At 43.2% G+C, this 13123-nt stretch overlaps 1 long non-coding RNA gene and 1 pseudogene across 1 annotated transcript; one reads left to right on the forward strand and one right to left on the reverse strand.

Annotated features, from left to right (window-relative positions):
* The first annotated feature begins 669 nt into the window (after positions 1 to 669).
* Positions 670 to 12214, forward strand: LOC140691469 (uncharacterized). Its single transcript, XR_012067099.1, has 2 exons — positions 670 to 755; positions 12075 to 12214. It is a non-coding gene; the product is annotated as an uncharacterized lncRNA (long non-coding RNA).
* Positions 12215 to 12492: 278 nt separating this feature from the next.
* On the reverse strand, positions 12493 to 12859 carry LOC102528530 (prothymosin alpha-like; annotated as a pseudogene).
* Positions 12860 to 13123: the final 264 nt, after the last annotated feature.

Here is a 13123-nt window from a genome sequence, read left to right on the forward strand (position 1 = left end):
CATAAGCTGAAAACTAGAATGCAGTTGATCATTGAACAATGAGGGGGATTCAGGGCACTGACACCCCTGGTATCCTTCGGGGATTGGTTCCAGGATGCACTGTGGATACCAAAATCCATGGATGCTCAGTTCCCATTGTTGGCCCATGGTCTCCATGGTTCCACATCCACAGAGTCAACCAATCATGTAATACTGTACTCCTAAGCCTTGGAAGCACAGACACCTAATTTATCAATCCATGAATCGTGGAGAGTGGAATGTTTCTCAAGGGTGGAGTCCCATGAACCAAACTCAAAGAATGACGGAAAAGCCGAAGTAACTGCCAATTTCTCATTACTAAAAGGGCCAAAGGGACCGGATACTAGCAGTCTTTGGCCAACAGCAAAGGCATGTTTTATGGGAAGTCAAATTCTATAAGAAAAAGTTGCTTAGTGACCACATAAATTGGAACAGGGGGAGTTTGTTTTATAATTCAGATGCTTAATGATGCCAGGCTAAGATGATCTGATGCATCCATCTCCACAACGGGAGATACTTGCCGTTCTGCCCAGGCAGGGGGAGTTGCTGGGTTAGATCATGTCTCTCTCTCTTCAGCCCAGACCAAGGGGCCACTGCCAGTGTTTGCCTCTGACATTCTACTTTTTTGTTTTAAGGTCTTGTGGCTCACCATAGGCTTATGAATGCAGATCGTCAGGTGGGATCAAGCGTGAGGGTCTGGGAATCACCCCGTCTTTTAGGGCAGTGTTTCTCAAAGGGTAAGTGTCTGAATAGATGCAGCAGGATCGTGTGTGTGTGTATGTGTGTGTGTGTGGGGAGGGGGCAGGGGTGCTGGTTAAAAATGCAGATTCCTGGATCTCATCCTAGGAGATGGTCTAAAACAGCATCTCTGAGGATGGGCCTGGGACTCTGAATTTTAAAGCAGTGCACCACTGGAGTCTTATGTATGAAATTTTTATGGATTTTTGTTTCAGGGCTGAGCCTCCCTATCTATTATCTGTGGTGGGGTGACTTTAGAGTGGGCCATCTTATATCTAAGCGTTTTTTGAAATCCTTGGTACTGGCGACACTTTTGCTATCTCCACTTTGTCTTAGGTTAAAAACCCTATTGAGTATTGTTTAAAAAAAAAAAAGATTCTCAAAAGAAGGTAATCCAGTCTCACAAATACAGTCATGACTCTGGTGTGCAGAGAAGGCAAAATCAGGTATATTGCCTTCCCTTGAATTGTCTTACTGAGGCTCCTCTTTGTCTGGTACCCACCCCCAGTCAATATAGATTATTAACTAATTCTTATAACAAAGGTGTCGGCTCTTAAATGAATGATTAGCACTTTGAATAGTCCTACACACAGGACTGTTATTTATTTTCTTTTTCTCCTGCTTAATATTAGTGATGCCACATTAGACAAAGAGGCCACCAGACCGAGGTGGCTCTCTCATCATGGTGGCGTCCGTAGACAACCCAGATCTGCTTGTCAGTGCCTCAGGGTCATGCGGTTGTAACGTAAGGACAATCAGTCACAGCCAACTAGGCTTTAAGCTCTAACCAATCAAATAATTTCCTTTCTTTGCTTCTGCCTTTCCTCTAAAAAAAGTCCAGCTTGTCGATGGAGCCTCAAAACCACTTCCAGTTTGGTACTGCCGAGTTGCAGTCAATTTTTGCTCAGATACACTCTCCACATTTTTAGTTTCTCTTTTAACAGTGACCATTTGAGGCAGGCATGAGGGGAGTGCTGTTCAAAGGGCTCAGACAAAACAGCTAATCACTGACTCTAGGAAGTTTATCCCAGCAGAAACCTGGGTTGTAGGAGCCAAGCTCAGAACACATTATTCTGGTTTTGATGAAGGTAAATGAATCTTGCTGCTTGCCTAGAAAGGAGAGACCATCCGTTTCCTTCAGGTCGATAGTTCTCTGGTCCTCCCTGACTTTCCCCCACAGCCAGGTCTTCTCACTGGCCACAGGGAGGATCCTAACCTCCCATTATCACTTCTCTCTGCAACTATCCACTGGTCCAGGCACTGAAGGGGTTACACTTATTTTTCTGACAAAGACTGTGTTTCAGCAGCAGCCAAGTGAAGAAGGAATTGCAGCCCCAGGGCTCGGGCATGTTAATCACAGGTGTGCGACCCTGCACACCCCTACCTCAACCTTTTTGAACAGAGGAACTTTGAATTAACATCAGATTGAAACCAGTTTGTCCCATGAATGATGATTCCTGTGGAACTTCTGCCTCATACTCATAATAAATGCAAACCCTGGAACATTCAAAAGGCTTTATTTTTGACCTCTTAAGACAAAAAAATGTGATTTGAGAAGGGAGGGAGAAGCATGAGAATTAAGTTCCTGACCAAGTAAGGTGGTACATGGTAACCGACTGCACCTTAGAAATAAAAGAAACCACAAAAAATAATGCGGATTTTGTGCACATCACAGTGTATGCAGTACTGTTTTTATATTGCATTTTGTGCAGAATTTGCCATATCAATTCCCTTTAGAATGAGTTTTCAAATGCCGTTCTAAGTGTAGTTACCTGTCTGTTAAGTTAAACTAGTCCCCGTTCCTAAAGCCACTGGCTGTGCTATGAATGTACACTGCTTTATGTATACGTGGGGAAGGAAGTTAGACACTGATGTTTTTCCAGAACATTCCCTTGTCTGATGCCAAATTTCCTATTGCTAATCCCTTTTCTGGATCCCAGCCCCAAACCTGTAGATCTTCTGGGCAAAGAATGTTGGCTGACAAAACACTAGGTTTCAATGTTTTAAAGTGGCAAGAAATTAAAAAAATTTTTTTTTTAAATTGAAGTATAGTCTGTTTACAATGCTGTGTTAGGAAGTTTTGCTGCTGTCTTCTGGCAAGCTGCAAGAAGATTTTTATCATTTTGATTCATCACTGTGAAAGTGATCTCGTGGTAGATTGAATTTCCTCTGAATTTTTTAAGTGGTAAATGAATAAATTGATCCTTTTTTTATATATGGAAGAAATGTTACCATAGTTTTTTTTTTTTTTCTGCAGACAGCTTAAGTACATTGTAAGCTTATCCATGGCAATTCAATTTCGTATTATACCTTGGGGGAAGTGATATCCTCCTGAGTTTGTTTTGCTTAAGGTAGCATTACCTTTATTTTTAAAGCATGCTTTGGAGATTAACATTTGTAAGTCTGCATTCTCACATCACTTGCTCTCTTTTATTGTGATTCTGTACATTTGCCTCTGTTTCCTGGGACCATCTTCCGACCTAAATCTTTGGGGCTACATTTTTTTTTCTTTTTTTGTTCCCTAAAAGAAAGACTCTTCACTAATAATTCAGGCAATTCAAATTAAGACCCTACGGGCTTAGGATGGCTATTATTTAAAAAAACCCAGAAAATAATAAATAATGATGAGGATGTGGAGAAACTGGAATCCGTGTGCAGTGCTAGAGAAAATGCAAAATATAAAACTGTTTGGCTGAAGAACTGAAACTTAGAACGACTATGTGACCCAGCAATTCCATGTCTGGATAGACACCCAGAAAAATTAGAAGCAGAGACTTGAACAGATATTTGTACCCCCATGTTCATAGCAGCGTTGTTCACAATAGGCAAAATGTAGAAGCAATTGGCATGTTCATCGTCGGATGAATGGATACATAAAATGCATGCATACGATGGGATATTCAGCCTTAAAGAGGAACGAAATTCCAACACATGCCATAACATGGATGAACCCTGAAGACATGCTAAGTGAAATGTCAATCACAAAAAGGTCAAATATTGTCTGACTCCACTTGTATGAGGTACCTAGAGTAGTGAGATTCATGGAGACAGAAAGCAGGATGTGGAGTGGTGGTTGCTGGGGACTGGGGAGGGGGAACGGGAAGCTAGTGTTTAGTGGGGATGGAGCTTCAGTTGGGAAAGATGAAAAAGTTCTGGGGAAGGATGCTGGGGATGGTCACACAGTGGTGGGAATGTACTCATTGCTGTAGAGCTATGTGCTTAAAAAGGGTTAAAATGGTCAATTTTATGTTATGAAAAAGAAAGGCTCTTACACTGTGATTTTACAAAACACAGCCTTTCAGTGGCTCTCCTGTACTGGTGGCCTGTGGACAGCACTGAGTCTTCTCAGTAGCACAGAAGGTGCACTTTAGCCTGTCACCTCCTCCAGCCCACCTGGAAAACGTGAAGGCTGACCCATGTATGCGGGCTGCTGGCACTTGCAGGGATGCTGTGTTCAGTGTAAGATCTGCACCTGGCTTTGAGCTGCATTTGAGCCCAGGTATGGTGGTGCCCTAACAGTCCAGCCTGCCAGTTTGCAGAAATAGGACAAGGAAAAGAGTCTGGATGGAGAGAAAGTCAACTTACAGTTTAGATGTCGTCAGGCTGATCAGTGTTTCGTGAACTAGCTGATTGTCAGAATCACCCTGGACAATTCCCAGCTTCACCTGAAGCTTCTGCAGTCAGAGCATCACGGGCAGGTAGTGAGAATCTGCTTTTGTTTGGGTTTGTTTTAATCAAGTCTTGGTTTTTTTTTGGGGGGGGTTTCCAATGATGAGAAAAGTTTGGGGTTATGGACTGAATGTGTCCTCACAGAATTCCTATGTTGAAGCCCTAACGTCTAATGAGTAACTTGAGATGGGGCCTTTGGATGTAGTTAGGATTAGATGGAGTCATAAAAATGGGGCCCTGATCTGATAGGACTAGTGTCCTTATATGAAGAGATACCACATCTGTCTCTCTCTCTGTATGTGTGTGCGCACACATACACACACACACACATGCAGAGGGTAGGCCATGTGAAGACGCAGCCAGAGATATCTCTTTCTGTGCATGTGTGTGTGCGCACAGACACAGACACACACAGACACACGCAAACGGATGGAAGGCCACGTGAGGATGCAGTGAGAAGGCAGCTGTCTGCAAGCCAGCAAGAAGACCCATACCAGGAGCCAGCACTTTGATCTTGGACTTCCAGCCTCCAGAACAACAAGGAAGTAAATTTCTGTTGTCTAAGCCACCCAATTTACGGTATTATGTTATGGGAACTTAAGTTAAGACAGTTGGGAAATACTGGTGCGTAGTGAGAGTATGGGCTTGATGACCTTATAAAAGAGGCAAAAACCTGGGGAGCTTGAGTCTTCTTCCTTTCGGATGTGGGTTCTGTTGGTGCCACACAGTTGGAAAGCAGTCATGAGGATGAATCCCCCAAAACCTGAGGGGTTGCTTGCTCCGGTGAGCTTAGAGGCAAATCTACATGAAAATACAAGGCACTGGTAACTGCAAATGTCCCTTAACTGAACCAAAGGGACAGGTTCCTTTCCAAGCTGTTGTGTTTATGGTAACTTCTGCAAGACAGCTCTTTGGAAGGTCTGTTCATGCTTAGGGTCTTCCCTGCTTTACAAGCACTAGAGTCACATGAGTAAGTTGAAGCAATATGTTTTCGGTAATACTTGTAATATAAAAAGTATCGCCCCAGGTATCGGGAGGTCCTGAGATAAAAACTAAATGAACTTCCTGTTCTCCAGCAACTTGAAAATAGCAATTCTCAGTTTTAAGCTTGCAGAATTAAAGTGTCATCAATTATGGCATACTTATAGGATATGTTTTATACTTATTAAAGTAATTATGCACAGATTGCAAGCTTCTCAAATTCCAAGAACTAGCAGCTGTTTTGTATGTGGAAATTGAGAGAAAGAGAATGAACAAAAATTAAACTTTTATTTCTCCATTTTAGTTAAGCTCAAATTTCTAGTATCTTTGCAAAGGGGCTCAGAGATTTTAGATTTCCTAAGGTTTTCTGGATTTTCTTATATTCAGAGCTTACTGGTCCTGTTTGGTCTGGATATTTGAGTTTATATTGGTTCTAAATTTTTAGGCTGATTTTTTCCCTACATCTCAATCTTTAGAAATTGCCATATTTCTCTAAGGGCAGTCTACCCAAGCAATAGAAATAAAAGCAAGAATAAACAAATGGGACCTAATTAAACTTACAAGCTTCTGCACAGCAAAGGAAACCATAAGGAAAACAAAATGACAACCTAAGGAATGGGAGAAAATTTTTGCAAATGAAACCAACAAAGGCTTGATCTCCAAAATATATAAGCAGCTCATACAACTTAATAAGAAAAAAACAAACAACCCAATCCAAAAATGGGCAGACCTAAACAAGCAATTCTCCAAGGAAGAAATACAAATGATCAATAGGCACATCAAAAAATGCTCAATGTCACTAATTATCAGAGAAATGAAAATAAGAACTATGATGAGGTATCACCTCACACCAGTCAGAATGGCCATCATTTAAAAGTCCACAAATGACAAATGCTGGAGAGGCTGTGGAGAAAAGGGGACCCTCCTACACTGCTGGTGGGATGCAGCCACTGTGGAAAACAGTATGGAGATTCCTCAAAAGACTAGGAATAGACTTACCATATGACCCAGGAATCCCGCTCCTGGGCATATATCCAGAAGGAACCCTACTTCAAGAAGACACCTGCATCCCAATGTTCATAGCAGCACTATTTACAATAGCCAAGACATGGAAAAAGCCTAAATGTCCATCAACAGATGACTGAGTAAAGAAAAAGTGGTATATTTATATAATGGAATACTATTCAGCCATAAAAATGACAACATAATGGCATTTGCAGTAACATGGATGTCCCTGGAGAATGTCATTCTAAGTGAAGTAAGCCAGAAAGAGAAAGAAAAATACCATATACGATCACTCATATGTGGAATCTAAAAAAAAAGAACATAAATACAAAGCAGAAACAGACTTATAGACATAGAATACAAACTTGTGATTGTCAATGGGGAGGCGGGTGGGAAGGGATGGACTAGGAGTTCCAAATTTATAGATACTGACAGGCATATGTAGAATAGATAAACAAGATTATATTGTATAGCACAGGGAAATATATACCAGATCTTGTTGTAGCTCACAGCAAAAAAAATGTGACAATGAATATATGTATATTCATGTATAACTGAAAAATTGTGCTTTACACTGGAATTTGACACAACATTGTAAAATGACTATATCTCAATAAAAGTTTAAAAAAAGTTTAAAAAAGAAAAAAGAAAAAAAAGAAATGTTTTTATTGAAAAAAAAAGAAATTGCCATTTTGGGGAAAAGTTGTTTTCCATCATGGATAAGTCATGCAGGCTAAACAAAATTTGCCTTTGGAAAACTTCCTAAACAAAGTTGATTTTCCCCCCTCACTTTTCACTTATAAAAAAACATGATTTTTTTTTGTCTGAAAGATTAAGTGAATACCTTTATTAGGATAAAAAAAAAAGTTTCCTTCCAGAGGTATTTGTAACCAGACAGATTCAGATTTGGACCTGGATGTCTCAAAAGGCAGTAAAATATATCCCTCAGAAAAACTAGGACTCTTATAGGGTGGTCCTTGACCAGGAATGCTTTCCTCATGGATACACATTAAAAATATGTGTTTTGGGGAAGTTTCTTTTGGGCAAAAGAGGCAAAATTTCATAAATTTTCATTTTTCTGTTCAATGTATAGAGCTTCTTATCACTAAGTTACTAAATGAGTAAAGAATAGTTATGTTACTGTTTCATTACCAGCATTTACTGACAATACTACATCAGTATTTTAAGATGTTGGCAGCCACGCTAATAATGTTGGTAACACAGGCACTCAAGGAGCTCTTGCAACCTGAGGAAAGGATGTCTCATATCACTTGTCTAGGTGTGGCTGTGATTTCAAGTGGCTGCTAGTCATGCCTTTAAGTCATAAATTCCTGTTCGTTGGAGTAATCTTTGGTGATGGTGACAGTTTTCATGGTGCAAATGTTTATAAACAGTATTGTTGGCCCATTATTTCCCAGTAATGTTACAGATAAGCTGTTCATCCATCAGCTTTTTTGCTGAAGCCAATAATATTATACAATCCCGCTAACATTTCCTTCTTTGGGGACAGATCATTGGTGATATGTTACCAATGAATTTGTGTTCTTTGAGTAACTTGTGTCTTTAAAATAACTTACAAAACAGTAGCAAATTACAAATCTTGTGGGCTACTTTTAAGGTACTTAGAGCATTCTTTTAGATGCAAAATCATGGGTTTGTTTCCTTTTAATTCTTTATCACAGAGTTCTTTCCTACTGGCAATTGGGAATGGGTGGAGTAGGGTGAGATTTAAGATATTTTGCCTTGCTTCAGAAGGATTTGGTTAGGAGCCACTGCTTTAAATCAAAACTCCCAGGAATTGACTACTTGGTTTATTTATTTGTTTATTTTTTTAAACAGAGGTACTGGGAATTGAACCCAGGACCTTGTGCATGCTAGGCATGCACTTTATCACTAAGCTATACCCTCCCCCTGGAATTGACTATTTGAATACACATTTATCATGAATGATTTTCCTATAGATCAGTGAGTCTCAAACCTTTCTGCACATCAGCCTCTCCTGGGAAGTATGTTTGAAATATTGATGCAGAGCCCAACTTCAAATCAATTGAGCAGAAATGTTTGAAAGTAGATACCAGGCATTGTGTTTTTTAAAAGCATCCTAGGTAATTATGAGGCATAGTGAAGGTTGAGGGTTCCCATAAATACACACTCTCTAACTCATTAGGTCTATAAGAGAAACAGCAACCACCATTATTATCAAGGAGCAGAAATCTTACAGAGATGAAAGCATTTAAAGGACATTGTTTAAAAAAAAAGCATTGTTTTGGGAGAACTTATTGGTTAAAGGGCAACTAATTGCATGGCAGTAGTAATAAAGAAAGAAAGCAGAGTCATTTATTCATAAACTCCTCTAAGTGTGTGCTTTCCACTGATGATTCATATCATCAGAAGCTCCCTTTACAGACAGAATAAGGGGAGGGGGTGGGAGCAGGGGGAATGACAGATGAAGGGAACAGGAGAAAATGAAACAGGCCGAGTACGGTATCAGGAGATGGGGGTGACAGGGGAGAGTGACATTTCCAAAGTCAGGTGGCCAGGGTCATGGAGAGCCAACAAGAGGCAACAAGTGGGCTTGTGGCAGGTTGTGGAAAAATGTGACAGAGGGAATTGGCAGCAGATGGGCGATGAAGTCCCGCAGGTGTGTGGAGGCTGTGAGGCATAGGGACTAGGAACTGGGGGCCAGAGATGAGGCAAGAGAAGCCAGGAAGGAACAGGGGTCAGGGGCAAGTGTCAGAACAATGCCTCGGCCACAGAAAGAGGTGAAACCTCAGATGCTCAGATTGGAGCTTAAACACAGGGCTCCATCCATGGAGTCAGCCAAGAACCCAGCTCCTGGTGAACAAGCCCCAGAGAGGGCCAGAGCCAGTCGAGTGGTGAAACAGGAAAGATACCCCAGGAATCCATGGCAGTTCCCGCGCCTGGCATGTGCTTGAGACCAGAGCCCACAGGTGCAGTGAAGGGCGGCTTACTTCTCTGATTCTGGTTGAGCGGCGTCCTCCCTGTCCTAACCAAGACTGCTTCCACCCAGGGAACAGCTGCTCCCATCAGCATTCTCCTCCTGCTCGCCATTTACGTGTCCAGCTTCCTACCGTGACCCTCAGCTCCTGAGATCAAGCAATGTGGCAAGGTACTTTTGCTACTCCTCCCAAGACAGAGAGAGTGCTAGGATTTCTTGAATTGAATAAACACATTTCTGCACATGCCTTTCATCTCCTAACTCCTGACAGAGGAAAAGTCAAACTCACGTCAGTTACTCACTGGAGATGGTGGCTCTGGGATGTCCACTTACGTGTGACCCAGGAGAGCACAGCCAGACTCAACCTGGAAATGACAGGAAAGCCTTTTAGTGATGCTAACAGTCTCCTGGCGTAACATGAGGAGCCAGATTCCCTCCCAAAAGGGAAAAAGAGTTGTAGGTAGAGAATGTAGGTCAATCAGCCAGTGGGGCAGCTATTCAAACTGCGCTGGACGTCAGAATCACAGTGTTTTGAAAAACACGGGTTCTGGGACCTACCTTCTGAGACTCTGACCCAGTTTGGAGCTCTGAGCCAGGGCGCAGTGGCGCTGCAGAAAGCCCCCAGGTGGTCCTGGGCACACAGGCTCGGTTGCTGGAACTGGCACTGGTCGGATCCTTTTACCCTGAGTCTCACCTGAGCGCAGCCCGTTCCCTCTGGCACCTCTAGCTGGGGTGATGACAGGGGCTCCCAGGGCCGCCGAGGGCCAGCCCCTCGCTTCCTACATCTGGTGAGGGCTTACTCTGTGTTCACGCTACTTGGACAGGGCTGTGTGAGTGCGAGTTCCTGAGCAGCCGGCGGAATCTGTCCTTGGCAGATGCGTGAAATTCTATCTCAACTAGTTCTGCTCTGCTGGCCATTTCTTGGCATCGACTCAAGAATTCAAGCACGGCGGAGGGGGATCCTTTCTTCTCTGCATCTGGGGATGAATGTCTGTAGCCCAGCAAGGGAGGGGCTGGTATAACAGGGTCTGGGGTAAGGTCAGCTTCAGGCCTAGAGCCGGGGGCGGGGGGCAGAGGGAGATGAACCCATTAGCACCCATTAACATCTTAGCGTGGACTAAATCATCAGAAAAGGTATTTATTTCCAGGGGTAGGAAACGAGACAGTGCAGATAGGATTATGACAAACCTAAGAAAGAACCTCGTGCCGAACTGTGGAATTGGGGGGAGTGGTCTCCAAGGCTCTGGTTATCTGTTTACTCAGTCACTGAATATTAGTATCGATACTCCCCTGTGACGTGTCTGGCACTGTTCTGGACACCAGGGACACGCACAGTGAACAGCACAGAGGAGACCTGGCTCTTCTGGGGCTCGCAGCCTGGTGCCTGCAGTCACAGCTGCCTGAGGAAGGGGATCCTGACGGTGGTCGCTCCAGAAGCGGATCCCCGGGTACTGGCTGAGACCCAGAGACAAGGGTCCTTTCCTTTCAGTCATCCTCAGGGCCTGCTCTGATGGCAGAGACAAACAATGTCACGCTTCTGCACTGTGAGTGCAGCCAGTGGCCAGCTCCTTGAGCAGCCCTGCGTCCAGGGAGAGGGAGGATGTTTTTCAGGGCACTTCAGCCCAATGGGGATGGCTGTCTCTGGATGCCCATCTGATTCAAAGACATTGTCTCTGAGGACATAGGAGTCGGCCTTCAGTATTGGACTTAATGAAAAAGACTGGAGAGCTACCCAAAGGTCTTAAGGAATTAAAAATAAGAAAAATATCTATAGAAATTGAGTGCTGGGTTTGAGTTTAAACAGACGGGTAATGTCAGACCGAAGATTCTGGCTTTGGATTTGTAAAGCATTGGATTCAATGGCAAGAATCTGTCTTTGGCTTTTACTGTGCAGGAAACTGAGACAGACTAATATCGAAGGTGTACAGAGAGCTCACAAAGGGATGCCAGGAAACCCCGAAAGAAAAGACAAGAATGGCCAATTAGTGTATTTATATGGAAGCTAATTTTCATATGAAAAAGTGAGAGATTCTCACTTTAGAAATTGATAGTTACTAAGGGCTGGCATTTGGTTATTTGCAGTTTCCCCCTCCCTCTCCCGTGGAAAATGATTCCATTTCTCTTCCCTTTTCTCATTCCTCGCATGCCTTCTCTTTTCCTCTCCCTGGGCTCAATTCTGTAAATGTCAGAGTCCAAAAAACTATTATGCTGCCGGACATACTGTGAGGACTAAGGCACTGGGTATTTGCAAATGTCGTAGGCTCATGTGGCTGGTGAACACTGGACCCTGGTCCTCTCCTCCTCTGCCTGTTGACAGGGTCACACTTGACCTGTCCAGGAAGATGAGCTTCTTCATTTTCTTTTCTTTTCTATTTTTTTTTTGTTAGAACAACTCAGCAAAATAAAATCCTGGTGTATTGTTGGACAACATTGTTTCATACATACATCAAACAGGCCAAAAAAAAAAAAAAAAAAAACCAAAACCGAAAACAAAAACAAAAACCCAGCAACTTCATAGACAAAAAAAGGAAAAAAAAGAAACTTTTTATCTTTGGCCTTTTTAACCATCTCATACAAACCAACTACTTACAGTAAGTACAGCTAAGTACATATGCAAAAAAAGTTACTGGAATGCTCGGAATAAGATTGTTTTGTTGTTGTTGTTTTTGCTTTTTTTTTTACAAGGTTTTCTTTCTCCTTTGAGGTTTCAATGAACATGGTCACACCACAAGTCAAGTCAGAAGTAGGACAGAGAATGCTCTGAAGGCTGGTTTGGTCATCCGAGATCATGAAAAATGGCTGACCCCTAACAATATGTACAAAAATATAAAATGTAAATAAAAATACAAACAAATTTTCCTTTTTAAAGTACTTTAAGAAAAAAATCAGGGCCTTGGACGTTTTGGTTCTTTTTTCTTCCCCTGTTGCTAATTCACCTCGTGGTTTTGGCTGGGTGGTGGAGAGCGTGTCATCTGCAGGTGGCGCTGCCCGCGGCAGGCGGGCGGGCGGGCCTCTCTACTCGAAGGTGGCCACGTTTAGATTCTGAGATGGGAAGTGGACGGTGAATAGGTCACAGTGCCCCCCCCCCCCCCCTTTTTAAGTTTAACTTCTCCTTGTTTGCTGTCTAGTCAACCTCATCAGTCTTCTGCTTCTTGGTGTCAACATCGTCCTCCTCATCATCTTCAGCTGCCCGTTTGCCCGTAGCTGCCTCAGCCTCCTCATCTTCATCTCCATCCTCTTCCTCACCATCACCTTCCTCTTCCTCCTCTTCTTCCTCCCCACCTTCTTCCTCTTCTTCATCTACCTCATTGTGGGCCTCCTGCTCCCCATGTTCCTCATTAGCATTCCCATTAGCAGGTGTTTCTCTCCCATTCTCTGCCTCCTCCACAACTTCCTTCTTCTGAGTCCTTGGTGGTGATCTCGGAGCTGGTGATCTCGGAGCTGGTGTCCACGGCCGCGTCTGACATGATGGGCACGCCGGTGATCCGATGCAGCGGATTAAAAAGAAACCGAAAGTTGGAAGACTCTGGCGATAAAGCTGCCAGAGGCGGCGGCGGCGAACTGGGAGGGGGACACGGGAACAATGCAAAGATGGCTTTTCAGAGCAGCCAGTGGGGAGCTCCTTCATTTTCTGAAGACCTCCAGAGGACAAGAGGCCCTGATTGCTCCCGATAATTCATCCCAAGCCCGAAATCCTCACTGGCAGCGATTATTTTCCAGCCTGAGTCTCTCCCGTGGATGCTGAAGCCCATT

This window comes from Vicugna pacos, chromosome 35 (assembly GCF_048564905.1).
Source record: "Vicugna pacos chromosome 35, VicPac4, whole genome shotgun sequence".
In the NCBI taxonomy this organism is placed as follows: Eukaryota; Metazoa; Chordata; class Mammalia; order Artiodactyla; family Camelidae; genus Vicugna; species Vicugna pacos.